General features: G+C 63.8%; 4 non-coding genes across 4 annotated transcripts; all 4 read right to left on the minus strand.

Annotated features, from left to right (window-relative positions):
• Positions 1–376: 376 nt before the first annotated feature.
• Positions 377–495, minus strand: LOC142866965 (5S ribosomal RNA). The gene has a single exon (XR_012916698.1). It is a non-coding gene; the product is annotated as a 5S ribosomal RNA (ribosomal RNA).
• A 3508-nt stretch (positions 496–4003) lies between these two features.
• Positions 4004–4122, minus strand: LOC142866966 (5S ribosomal RNA). Its single transcript, XR_012916699.1, has one exon. It is a non-coding gene; the product is annotated as a 5S ribosomal RNA (ribosomal RNA).
• Positions 4123–7639: 3517 nt separating this feature from the next.
• LOC142866967 (5S ribosomal RNA) lies at positions 7640–7758 on the minus strand. Its single transcript, XR_012916700.1, has one exon. It is a non-coding gene; the product is annotated as a 5S ribosomal RNA (ribosomal RNA).
• A 3508-nt stretch (positions 7759–11266) lies between these two features.
• On the minus strand, positions 11267–11385 carry LOC142866721 (5S ribosomal RNA). Its single transcript, XR_012916551.1, has one exon. It is a non-coding gene; the product is annotated as a 5S ribosomal RNA (ribosomal RNA).
• Between the last annotated feature and the right edge of the window lie 1184 nt (positions 11386–12569).

Genomic DNA, 12569 nt, shown 5'->3' on the forward strand with positions numbered 1-12569 from the left:
CCACCAAAGATTCCTACGTGTAGCCCATAGAACCCCAAAAGCAACGGGACGAGTTCTGGTCACATACTCCCTCAAAATGACATCCTGGCCTTCTTCTGGAACTCCCTCCCCTCTCAGACTCTCAAGGTTTCCTCCAGCGTGTCGGTTCCCACAGAGCAGACCTTTGGTCTGAGACCTGACAGTCCAGAAGCCACGCATGCTGCCGCGTGACGGCGGTGTCGCGGCTTGGGACAAGAGGAGGCCCCACGGTGCGGGCTGGGGCGCCAGGCACCGCGGCGGGCGCTGAGGGTGGGGGTGACCCCCACCCCGGGCCGCCGCCTCGCTCCCAGAGAGGGGACAGAACAAGAGGCAAAACAAAAAAAAAAAAAAAAGAAGAAGCCTAAGGCACCCGGTATTCCCAGGCGGTCTCCCATCCAAGTACTAACCAGGCCCGACCCTGCTTAGCTTCCGAGACCAGACGAGGTCGGGCGCGTTCAGGGTGGTGTGGCCCTAGACGGCGGAGGGCGCCCCTGCCCCGCTCATGAAGCCGAGCCTCTCTGCGCTTCCCCGGCGCCTCCTCCCGCCCCAGGCCCCGCGCCGGCGCTGACCCGCGCCGGGCCGGGCCTGTTGAGTTCACCGGCCGGGTCCGGCGGGCTCCGAGGGACGGGGGTGACAGGCGGGGCGGGGCGGGCAGGGAGCGGTGGGCCGGGGTGGGGGGCTGTCTCTCTATACACACACACACACACACACACACACACACTCACACTCACACAAGATGCGCCTCCACGGCTGGACTCGCCAAGGTGGAGACCTTCCAGCCCCCTTCCTCTCCTCGCCTGGCCTCCTTCACCTACCCGCCCCCCACCCCCAGCTCGTGGCCGCCCCCGCCGCCGCCGCCGCCGCCGCCGATTGCGCACGCGCGGATCGCCCGCCCTTTGACCCCAGGCAGGGGCCGCCCTCCCTGACAACCCCTTTCAGCTGGGCCCCCCACCCTGTGGGTGGGCTGCCGCCTATTCCCCCGGGCCCGGGCTGGGGCACAGCGCATGGGGGAGGGGAGCGAGTGTAGGGGCGTCTCTCTCTCTCTCTAGGGATGTGTCCCATGGGTGGGGTGGCGTGGTTTGTGGGGCGCTGAAGAAATCAGTCCCCTCCATCTCCTACCTCTGGAAAACGCCCAAGCCCTTGGAGAACTGCCGGCAACGCGACCGGGGGGGCCGGGACCCTCCTCTGTGTCCTCCTGTGGCCCAGTCCAAGGGGCCTGGGCCTGGCCGGGGCTGCATTGGACCCCGACCACCCTGGCGTGTGGACTCGCTAAAAATCGGCGATTAGATATTGGATTCCAGCTTCATTGAGGTCATTTCACTAATGAGTGCACCGGAAAGAGTTTCCTAATCCATCTGTGAGGGTGGCAACTGAAAGAGAATTTTAAAGCTGACAGAATAGGCGAGGAAAGGCATAGGAGATTTCCACACCCAGTAAGGAAGCCTTTCCCGAAATGGAAGAAAGAAACGAGCAAACAGAAACACCGGTAGCCCGCCAGGATCAGAGTCTGCCCCCGAGAGAAAGTACCCTGACCAGGTTCACCCGTGGGTGGGTGGCGAGCTAGCGGCATTCAGAAGAGCGAGGCCCGCAGTCTGTGCAGAAGACACCTGCACTCGGGTGTGTGTGGCGGCACGATTCACAAGCAGCTCCAGATGTTAAGCCAAGGAGAAGCCAGGGAGTTCCCAACGCCCCAGGTGTCCTCAGCCCACGACTGGCTGCTGGGGGAATGCGAAGCCCGGCTCCTTGTCTCAGAGCGGGACAACCAGGAGGTGTGACGTACACCCCGGGGTTCCCAGGAGGATCAGGCTGAAGCTGGGACTTGGCCTGAAAGTGTCCCCTCGCATGGCCACCCCCTTCCCCTTCCTGCTCCTCTACTCCTGGTGCCCCTCCATCCAGGGGCCAGACCTTAAAGAGTCACCCGCAAGAGAATCCTGGTCCCAAAGGGGCCTTCTGGGGGACCCGTGCTGAGAGAGGTTGTGGGCATGGCCCGCTGGGGCTCTGCCCGACCCAGGGCTGAGAGATGCAACCTCCCAGCTCTGGGTCCCTGCAGGGGAAGCGTTGGCAAGCACAGGGCCAGTCCTCCAAAGGCCCAGGTGCAGGGAGCCCAGGCCAAGCAGCCTGTGGAAGAAGCCACCCCGGGAAGACGACTGCAGGCCACGGCCCTTCCCACCTCCTCCTCCTCCTCCTCCTGCTCCTCCACCCCCCCGACCTCCCACCCCCCACCCCCGACATGGCGCAGGGCTCAGAGACACCTCAGACACTTGCTACCCAAAGTGCAAAGGGCATCAGTTGCTCCTCCAAACCCCCCCCTGCCCAACAGACCGCGTTGTCCAGCCAGCCCCCGGGCCTCCCTGGGGTGCCCAGCACAAAAGTGCAGACAACCACCGGACCCTCAATCTCAGTTTTCGGATGTTTTTGCCACTCTAAGGACCCGCAGGCCAGCTGGGCCTTCTGGCAGGACAGAGAGCCCCGGAATCCGACGTGGAGAGCTGGGTGTACGTCCCCACGAGGAGGCGGTCCCCACCTCCGCGGCTCTCCCCTTGCGGGGGGGGGGGGAAAGCAGCCACGGGGCCTCAGAGAAGACACCAGGCTGGGCGCCCGCCCCACAGTGGGGGCACGTCCCCCGCAGGCCACTTAGCGACGGCCGCCGGCCGGCGGACGGTTGGGTGGCGCGAGACGCTGCGGCCGCCCTGCTACCGGGTTCTTGGGAGGGCGTCCTGGAACCAGCGTCCACACCAAGCCCTTGGAAGGCCCAGGCGACGGAGGAGCCCCGTCAGGCAGGGGCCGAGGACGGTGACGGCCCGGGCGGGGAGGAGCGTGTCAGGCAGGGGCAGAGGACGGTGACAGGTGACAGGCCGGGCGGGAAGGAGTCAGTCAGGCAGGGGCCGAGGAGGAGACGGGCTGGGTAAGGGTTAGGGTTAGAGTCAGGGCACAAGTCACAATCGCAAAGACCTGGAAGCGACCCGAGTGCCCATCGACCCACGAGTGCGTAAATGAAATGTGGCGCGTGGACACCACGGAGTGCTATTCAGCTAGGAGGAGCAGCGGTGAGAGGGCACCTCTCGTGGTTCTCCTGGCCAGAGCTGGAACCCGTTCCAGTAAGCCAGGTAGCCCAAGAATGGACACACGAGCACCACGTGCTCGCGCTCACCAGCAAATGGGTACGAACCGATGGACACCTAAGTGGACACAGAGGAATCACCTTCATCGGGTGGGTGTCGGGCGGGTGGGGGGAGGGGATGGGCATACACCTCCATTAGGAATGGGGTGGGTGCGCACCGACTGGGGCATGGGCGCACTTGAGGCTCTGACCCGAGGGGGGAGGCTGGGAGAGGGCAACGTACCCGACCTTAACATTGGTACCCCCACAATACGCTGGAACGACATCAGAGGTAAATGAATAAGAACACAGGGGGGAGGGGGGCACGGGCAACACATGTCACCTTAATACTTGGACTCCCATCATCTGCTTGAAAAGAGAGAGAAAAGAAAATGCAATCATAGAGATAAGAGACACTTTTTAAAAATAATGAATCCGAAGAGAAAAGTAAAAGGAGGCCTGTGGAGCAGGTCTGGGTGTGACTCCGGATCCCCCAACATCAGGTGCCACCACCAAAGATTCCTACGTGTAGCCCATAGAACCCCAAAAGCAACGGGACGAGTTCTGGTCACATACTCCCTCAAAATGACATCCTGGCCTTCTTCTGGAACTCCCTCCCCTCTCAGACTCTCAAGGTTTCCTCCAGCGTGTCGGTTCCCACAGAGCAGACCTTTGGTCTGAGACCTGACAGTCCAGAAGCCACGCATGCTGCCGCGTGACGGCGGTGTCGCGGCTTGGGACAAGTGGAGGCCCCACGGTGCGGGCTGGGGCGCCAGGCACCGCGGCGGGCGCTGAGGGTGGGGGTGACCCCCACCCCGGGCCGCCGCCTCGCTCCCAGAGAGGGGACAGAACAAGAGGCAAAACAAAAAAAAAAAAAGAAGAAGAAGCCTAAGGCACCCGGTATTCCCAGGCGGTCTCCCATCCAAGTACTAACCAGGCCCGACCCTGCTTAGCTTCCGAGACCAGACGAGGTCGGGCGCGTTCAGGGTGGTGTGGCCCTAGACGGCGGAGGGCGCCCCTGCCCCGCTCAAGAAGCCGAGCCTCTCTGCGCTTCCCCGCCGCCTCCTCCCGCCCCAGGCCCCGCGCCGGCGCTGACCCGCGCCGGGCCGGGCCTGTTGAGTTCACCGGCCGGGTCCGGCGGGCTCCGAGGGACGGGGGTGACAGGCGGGGCGGGGCGGGGCGGGCAGGGAGCGGTGGGCCGGGGTGGGGGGCTGTCTCTCTATACACACACACACACACACACACACTCACACTCACACAAGATGCGCCTCCACGGCTGGACTCGCCAAGGTGGAGACCTTCCAGCCCCCTTCCTCTCCTCGCCTGGCCTCCTTCACCTACCCGCCCCCCACCCCCAGCTCGTGGCCGCCCCCGCCGCCGCCGCCGCCGCCGCCGCCGCCGCCGATTGCGCACGCGCGGATCGCCCGCCCTTTGACCCCAGGCAGGGGCCGCCCTCCCTGACAACCCCTTTCAGCTGGGCCCCCCACCCTGTGGGTGGGCTGCCGCCTATTCCCCCGGGCCCGGGCTGGGGCACAGCGCATGGGGGAGGGGAGCGAGTGTATGGGGCGTCTCTCTCTCTCTCTAGGGATGTGTCCCATGGGTGGGGTGGCGTGGTTTGTGGGGCGCTGAAGAAATCAGTCCCCTCCATCTCCTACCTCTGGAAAACGCCCAAGCCCTTGGAGAACTGCCGGCAACGCGACCGGGGGGGGCCGGGACCCTCCTCTGTGTCCTCCTGTGGCCCAGTCCAAGGGGCCTGGGCCTGGCCGGGGCTGCATTGGACCCCGACCACCCTGGCGTGTGGACTCGCTAAAAATCGGCGATTAGATATTGGATTCCAGCTTCATTGAGGTCATTTCACTAATGAGTGCACCGGAAAGAGTTTCCTAATCCATCTGTGAGGGTGGCAACTGAAAGAGAATTTTAAAGCTGACAGAATAGGCGAGGAAAGGCATAGGAGATTTCCACACCCAGTAAGGAAGCCTTTCCCGAAATGGAAGAAAGAAACGAGCAAACAGAAACACCGGTAGCCCGCCAGGATCAGAGTCTGCCCCCGAGAGAAAGTACCCTGACCAGGTTCACCCGTGGGTGGGTGGCGAGCTAGCGGCATTCAGAAGAGCGAGGCCCGCAGTCTGTGCAGAAGACACCTGCACTCGGGTGTGTGTGGCGGCACGATTCACAAGCAGCTCCAGATGTTAAGCCAAGGAGAAGCCAGGGAGTTCCCAACGCCCCAGGTGTCCTCAGCCCACGACTGGCTGCTGGGGGAATGCGAAGCCCGGCTCCTTGTCTCAGAGCGGGACAACCAGGAGGTGTGACGTACACCCCGGGGTTCCCAGGAGGATCAGGCTGAAGCTGGGACTTGGCCTGAAAGTGTCCCCTCGCATGGCCACCCCCTTCCCCTTCCTGCTCCTCTACTCCTGGTGCCCCTCCATCCAGGGGCCAGACCTTAAAGAGTCACCCGCAAGAGAATCCTGGTCCCAAAGGGGCCTTCTGGGGGACCCGTGCTGAGAGAGGTTGTGGGCATGGCCCGCTGGGGCTCTGCCCGACCCAGGGCTGAGAGATGCAACCTCCCAGCTCTGGGTCCCTGCAGGGGAAGCGTTGGCAAGCACAGGGCCAGTCCTCCAAAGGCCCAGGTGCAGGGAGCCCAGGCCAAGCAGCCTGTGGAAGAAGCCACCCCGGGAAGACGACTGCAGGCCACGGCCCTTCCCACCTCCTCCTCCTCCTCCTCCTGCTCCTCCACCCCCCCGACCTCCCACCCCCCACCCCCGACATGGCGCAGGGCTCAGAGACACCTCAGACACTTGCTACCCAAAGTGCAAAGGGCATCAGTTGCTCCTCCAAACCCCCCCCTGCCCAACAGACCGCGTTGTCCAGCCAGCCCCCGGGCCTCCCTGGGGTGCCCAGCACAAAAGTGCAGACAACCACCGGACCCTCAATCTCAGTTTTCGGATGTTTTTGCCACTCTAAGGACCCGCAGGCCAGCTGGGCCTTCTGGCAGGACAGAGAGCCCCGGAATCCGACGTGGAGAGCTGGGTGTACGTCCCCACGAGGAGGCGGTCCCCACCTCCGCGGCTCTCCCCTTGCGGGGGGGGGGGAAAGCAGCCACGGGGCCTCAGAGAAGACACCAGGCTGGGCGCCCGCCCCACAGTGGGGGCACGTCCCCCGCAGGCCACTTAGCGACGGCCGCCGGCCGGCGGACGGTTGGGTGGCGCGAGACGCTGCGGCCGCCCTGCTACCGGGTTCTTGGGAGGGCGTCCTGGAACCAGCGTCCACACCAAGCCCTTGGAAGGCCCAGGCGACGGAGGAGCCCCGTCAGGCAGGGGCCGAGGACGGTGACGGCCCGGGCGGGGAGGAGCGTGTCAGGCAGGGGCAGAGGACGGTGACAGGTGACAGGCCGGGCGGGAAGGAGTCAGTCAGGCAGGGGCCGAGGAGGAGACGGGCTGGGTAAGGGTTAGGGTTAGAGTCAGGGCACAAGTCACAATCGCAAAGACCTGGAAGCGACCCGAGTGCCCATCGACCCACGAGTGCGTAAATGAAATGTGGCGCGTGGACACCACGGAGTGCTATTCAGCTAGGAGGAGCAGCGGTGAGAGGGCACCTCTCGTGGTTCTCCTGGCCAGAGCTGGAACCCGTTCCAGTAAGCCAGGTAGCCCAAGAATGGACACACGAGCACCACGTGCTCGCGCTCACCAGCAAATGGGTACGAACCGATGGACACCTAAGTGGACACAGAGGAATCACCTTCATCGGGTGGGTGTCGGGCGGGTGGGGGGAGGGGATGGGCATACACCTCCATTAGGAATGGGGTGGGTGCGCACCGACTGGGGCATGGGCGCACTTGAGGCTCTGACCCGAGGGGGGAGGCTGGGAGAGGGCAACGTACCCGACCTTAACATTGGTACCCCCACAATACGCTGGAACGACATCAGAGGTAAATGAATAAGAACACAGGGGGGAGGGGGGCACGGGCAACACATGTCACCTTAATACTTGGACTCCCATCATCTGCTTGAAAAGAGAGAGAAAAGAAAATGCAATCATAGAGATAAGAGACACTTTTTAAAAATAATGAATCCGAAGAGAAAAGTAAAAGGAGGCCTGTGGAGCAGGTCTGGGTGTGACTCCGGATCCCCCAACATCAGGTGCCACCACCAAAGATTCCTACGTGTAGCCCATAGAACCCCAAAAGCAACGGGACGAGTTCTGGTCACATACTCCCTCAAAATGACATCCTGGCCTTCTTCTGGAACTCCCTCCCCTCTCAGACTCTCAAGGTTTCCTCCAGCGTGTCGGTTCCCACAGAGCAGACCTTTGGTCTGAGACCTGACAGTCCAGAAGCCACGCATGCTGCCGCGTGACGGCGGTGTCGCGGCTTGGGACAAGTGGAGGCCCCACGGTGCGGGCTGGGGCGCCAGGCACCGCGGCGGGCGCTGAGGGTGGGGGTGACCCCCACCCCGGGCCGCCGCCTCGCTCCCAGAGAGGGGACAGAACAAGAGGCAAAACAAAAAAAAAAAAAGAAGAAGAAGCCTAAGGCACCCGGTATTCCCAGGCGGTCTCCCATCCAAGTACTAACCAGGCCCGACCCTGCTTAGCTTCCGAGACCAGACGAGGTCGGGCGCGTTCAGGGTGGTGTGGCCCTAGACGGCGGAGGGCGCCCCTGCCCCGCTCAAGAAGCCGAGCCTCTCTGCGCTTCCCCGCCGCCTCCTCCCGCCCCAGGCCCCGCGCCGGCGCTGACCCGCGCCGGGCCGGGCCTGTTGAGTTCACCGGCCGGGTCCGGCGGGCTCCGAGGGACGGGGGTGACAGGCGGGGCGGGGCGGGGCGGGCAGGGAGCGGTGGGCCGGGGTGGGGGGCTGTCTCTCTATACACACACACACACACACACACACTCACACTCACACAAGATGCGCCTCCACGGCTGGACTCGCCAAGGTGGAGACCTTCCAGCCCCCTTCCTCTCCTCGCCTGGCCTCCTTCACCTACCCGCCCCCCACCCCCAGCTCGTGGCCGCCCCCGCCGCCGCCGCCGCCGCCGATTGCGCACGCGCGGATCGCCCGCCCTTTGACCCCAGGCAGGGGCCGCCCTCCCCGACAACCCCTTTCAGCTGGGCCCCCCACCCTGTGGGTGGGCTGCCGCCTATTCCCCCGGGCCCGGGCTGGGGCACAGCGCATGGGGGAGGGGAGCGAGTGTAGGGGCGTCTCTCTCTCTCTCTAGGGATGTGTCCCATGGGTGGGGTGGCGTGGTTTGTGGGGCGCTGAAGAAATCAGTCCCCTCCATCTCCTACCTCTGGAAAACGCCCAAGCCCTTGGAGAACTGCCGGCAACGCGACCGGGGGGGGGGGCCGGGACCCTCCTCTGTGTCCTCCTGTGGCCCAGTCCAAGGGGCCTGGGCCTGGCCGGGGCTGCATTGGACCCCGACCACCCTGGCGTGTGGACTCGCTAAAAATCGGCGATTAGATATTGGATTCCAGCTTCATTGAGGTCATTTCACTAATGAGTGCACCGGAAAGAGTTTCCTAATCCATCTGTGAGGGTGGCAACTGAAAGAGAATTTTAAAGCTGACAGAATAGGCGAGGAAAGGCATAGGAGATTTCCACACCCAGTAAGGAAGCCTTTCCCGAAATGGAAGAAAGAAACGAGCAAACAGAAACACCGGTAGCCCGCCAGGATCAGAGTCTGCCCCCGAGAGAAAGTACCCTGACCAGGTTCACCCGTGGGTGGGTGGCGAGCTAGCGGCATTCAGAAGAGCGAGGCCCGCAGTCTGTGCAGAAGACACCTGCACTCGGGTGTGTGTGGCGGCACGATTCACAAGCAGCTCCAGATGTTAAGCCAAGGAGAAGCCAGGGAGTTCCCAACGCCCCAGGTGTCCTCAGCCCACGACTGGCTGCTGGGGGAATGCGAAGCCCGGCTCCTTGTCTCAGAGCGGGACAACCAGGAGGTGTGACGTACACCCCGGGGTTCCCAGGAGGATCAGGCTGAAGCTGGGACTTGGCCTGAAAGTGTCCCCTCGCATGGCCACCCCCTTCCCCTTCCTGCTCCTCTACTCCTGGTGCCCCTCCATCCAGGGGCCAGACCTTAAAGAGTCACCCGCAAGAGAATCCTGGTCCCAAAGGGGCCTTCTGGGGGACCCGTGCTGAGAGAGGTTGTGGGCATGGCCCGCTGGGGCTCTGCCCGACCCAGGGCTGAGAGATGCAACCTCCCAGCTCTGGGTCCCTGCAGGGGAAGCGTTGGCAAGCACAGGGCCAGTCCTCCAAAGGCCCAGGTGCAGGGAGCCCAGGCCAAGCAGCCTGTGGAAGAAGCCACCCCGGGAAGACGACTGCAGGCCACGGCCCTTCCCACCTCCTCCTCCTCCTCCTCCTGCTCCTCCACCCCCCCGACCTCCCACCCCCCACCCCCGACATGGCGCAGGGCTCAGAGACACCTCAGACACTTGCTACCCAAAGTGCAAAGGGCATCAGTTGCTCCTCCAAACCCCCCCCTGCCCAACAGACCGCGTTGTCCAGCCAGCCCCCGGGCCTCCCTGGGGTGCCCAGCACAAAAGTGCAGACAACCACCGGACCCTCAATCTCAGTTTTCGGATGTTTTTGCCACTCTAAGGACCCGCAGGCCAGCTGGGCCTTCTGGCAGGACAGAGAGCCCCGGAATCCGACGTGGAGAGCTGGGTGTACGTCCCCACGAGGAGGCGGTCCCCACCTCCGCGGCTCTCCCCTTGCGGGGGGGGGGGGAAAGCAGCGACGGGGCCTCAGAGAAGACACCAGGCTGGGCGCCCGCCCCACAGTGGGGGCACGTCCCCCGCAGGCCACTTAGCGACGGCCGCCGGCCGGCGGACGGTTGGGTGGCGCGAGACGCTGCGGCCGCCCTGCTACCGGGTTCTTGGGAGGGCGTCCTGGAACCAGCGTCCACACCAAGCCCTTGGAAGGCCCAGGCGACGGAGGAGCCCCGTCAGGCAGGGGCCGAGGACGGTGACGGCCCGGGCGGGGAGGAGCGTGTCAGGCAGGGGCAGAGGACGGTGACAGGTGACAGGCCGGGCGGGAAGGAGTCAGTCAGGCAGGGGCCGAGGAGGAGACGGGCTGGGTAAGGGTTAGGGTTAGAGTCAGGGCACAAGTCACAATCGCAAAGACCTGGAAGCGACCCGAGTGCCCATCGACCCACGAGTGCGTAAATGAAATGTGGCGCGTGGACACCACGGAGTGCTATTCAGCTAGGAGGAGCAGCGGTGAGAGGGCACCTCTCGTGGTTCTCCTGGCCAGAGCTGGAACCCGTTCCAGTAAGCCAGGTAGCCCAAGAATGGACACACGAGCACCACGTGCTCGCGCTCACCAGCAAATGGGTACGAACCGATGGACACCTAAGTGGACACAGAGGAATCACCTTCATCGGGTGGGTGTCGGGCGGGTGGGGGGAGGGGATGGGCATACACCTCCATTAGGAATGGGGTGGGTGCGCACCGACTGGGGCATGGGCGCACTTGAGGCTCTGACCCGAGGGGGGAGGCTGGGAGAGGGCAACGTACCCGACCTTAACATTGGTACCCCCACAATACGCTGGAACGACATCAGAGGTAAATGAATAAGAACACAGGGGGGAGGGGGGCACGGGCAACACATGTCACCTTAATACTTGGACTCCCATCATCTGCTTGAAAAGAGAGAGAAAAGAAAATGCAATCATAGAGATAAGAGACACTTTTTAAAAATAATGAATCCGAAGAGAAAAGTAAAAGGAGGCCTGTGGAGCAGGTCTGGGTGTGACTCCGGATCCCCCAACATCAGGTGCCACCACCAAAGATTCCTACGTGTAGCCCATAGAACCCCAAAAGCAACGGGACGAGTTCTGGTCACATACTCCCTCAAAATGACATCCTGGCCTTCTTCTGGAACTCCCTCCCCTCTCAGACTCTCAAGGTTTCCTCCAGCGTGTCGGTTCCCACAGAGCAGACCTTTGGTCTGAGACCTGACAGTCCAGAAGCCACGCATGCTGCCGCGTGACGGCGGTGTCGCGGCTTGGGACAAGAGGAGGCCCCACGGTGCGGGCTGGGGCGCCAGGCACCGCGGCGGGCGCTGAGGGTGGGGGTGACCCCCACCCCGGGCCGCCGCCTCGCTCCCAGAGAGGGGACAGAACAAGAGGCAAAACAAAAAAAAAAAAAAAAGAAGAAGCCTAAGGCACCCGGTATTCCCAGGCGGTCTCCCATCCAAGTACTAACCAGGCCCGACCCTGCTTAGCTTCCGAGACCAGACGAGGTCGGGCGCGTTCAGGGTGGTGTGGCCCTAGACGGCGGAGGGCGCCCCTGCCCCGCTCATGAAGCCGAGCCTCTCTGCGCTTCCCCGCCGCCTCCTCCCGCCCCAGGCCCCGCGCCGGCGCTGACCCGCGCCGGGCCGGGCCTGTTGAGTTCACCGGCCGGGTCCGGCGGGCTCCGAGGGACGGGGGTGACAGGCGGGGCGGGGCGGGCAGGGAGCGGTGGGCCGGGGTGGGGGGCTGTCTCTCTATACACACACACACACACACACACACACACACTCACACTCACACAAGATGCGCCTCCACGGCTGGACTCGCCAAGGTGGAGACCTTCCAGCCCCCTTCCTCTCCTCGCCTGGCCTCCTTCACCTACCCGCCCCCCACCCCCAGCTCGTGGCCGCCCCCGCCGCCGCCGCCGCCGCCGCCGCCGCCGATTGCGCACGCGCGGATCGCCCGCCCTTTGACCCCAGGCAGGGGCCGCCCTCCCTGACAACCCCTTTCAGCTGGGCCCCCCACCCTGTGGGTGGGCTGCCGCCTATTCCCCCGGGCCCGGGCTGGGGCACAGCGCATGGGGGAGGGGAGCGAGTGTAGGGGCGTCTCTCTCTCTCTCTAGGGATGTGTCCCATGGGTGGGGTGGCGTGGTTTGTGGGGCGCTGAAGAAATCAGTCCCCTCCATCTCCTACCTCTGGAAAACGCCCAAGCCCTTGGAGAACTGCCGGCAACGCGACCGGGGGGGCCGGGACCCTCCTCTGTGTCCTCCTGTGGCCCAGTCCAAGGGGCCTGGGCCTGGCCGGGGCTGCATTGGACCCCGACCACCCTGGCGTGTGGACTCGCTAAAAATCGGCGATTAGATATTGGATTCCAGCTTCATTGAGGTCATTTCACTAATGAGTGCACCGGAAAGAGTTTCCTAATCCATCTGTGAGGGTGGCAACTGAAAGAGAATTTTAAAGCTGACAGAATAGGCGAGGAAAGGCATAGGAGATTTCCACACCCAGTAAGGAAGCCTTTCCCGAAATGGAAGAAAGAAACGAGCAAACAGAAACACCGGTAGCCCGCCAGGATCAGAGTCTGCCCCCGAGAGAAAGTACCCTGACCAGGTTCACCCGTGGGTGGGTGGCGAGCTAGCGGCATTCAGAAGAGCGAGGCCCGCAGTCTGTGCAGAAGACACCTGCACTCGGGTGTGTGTGGCGGCACGATTCACAAGCAGCTCCAGATG

The sequence above is a fragment of the Microcebus murinus genome, unplaced genomic scaffold (assembly GCF_040939455.1).
Source record: "Microcebus murinus isolate Inina unplaced genomic scaffold, M.murinus_Inina_mat1.0 scaf007_hap2_Mmur4.0, whole genome shotgun sequence".
Taxonomy (NCBI): Eukaryota; Metazoa; Chordata; class Mammalia; order Primates; family Cheirogaleidae; genus Microcebus; species Microcebus murinus.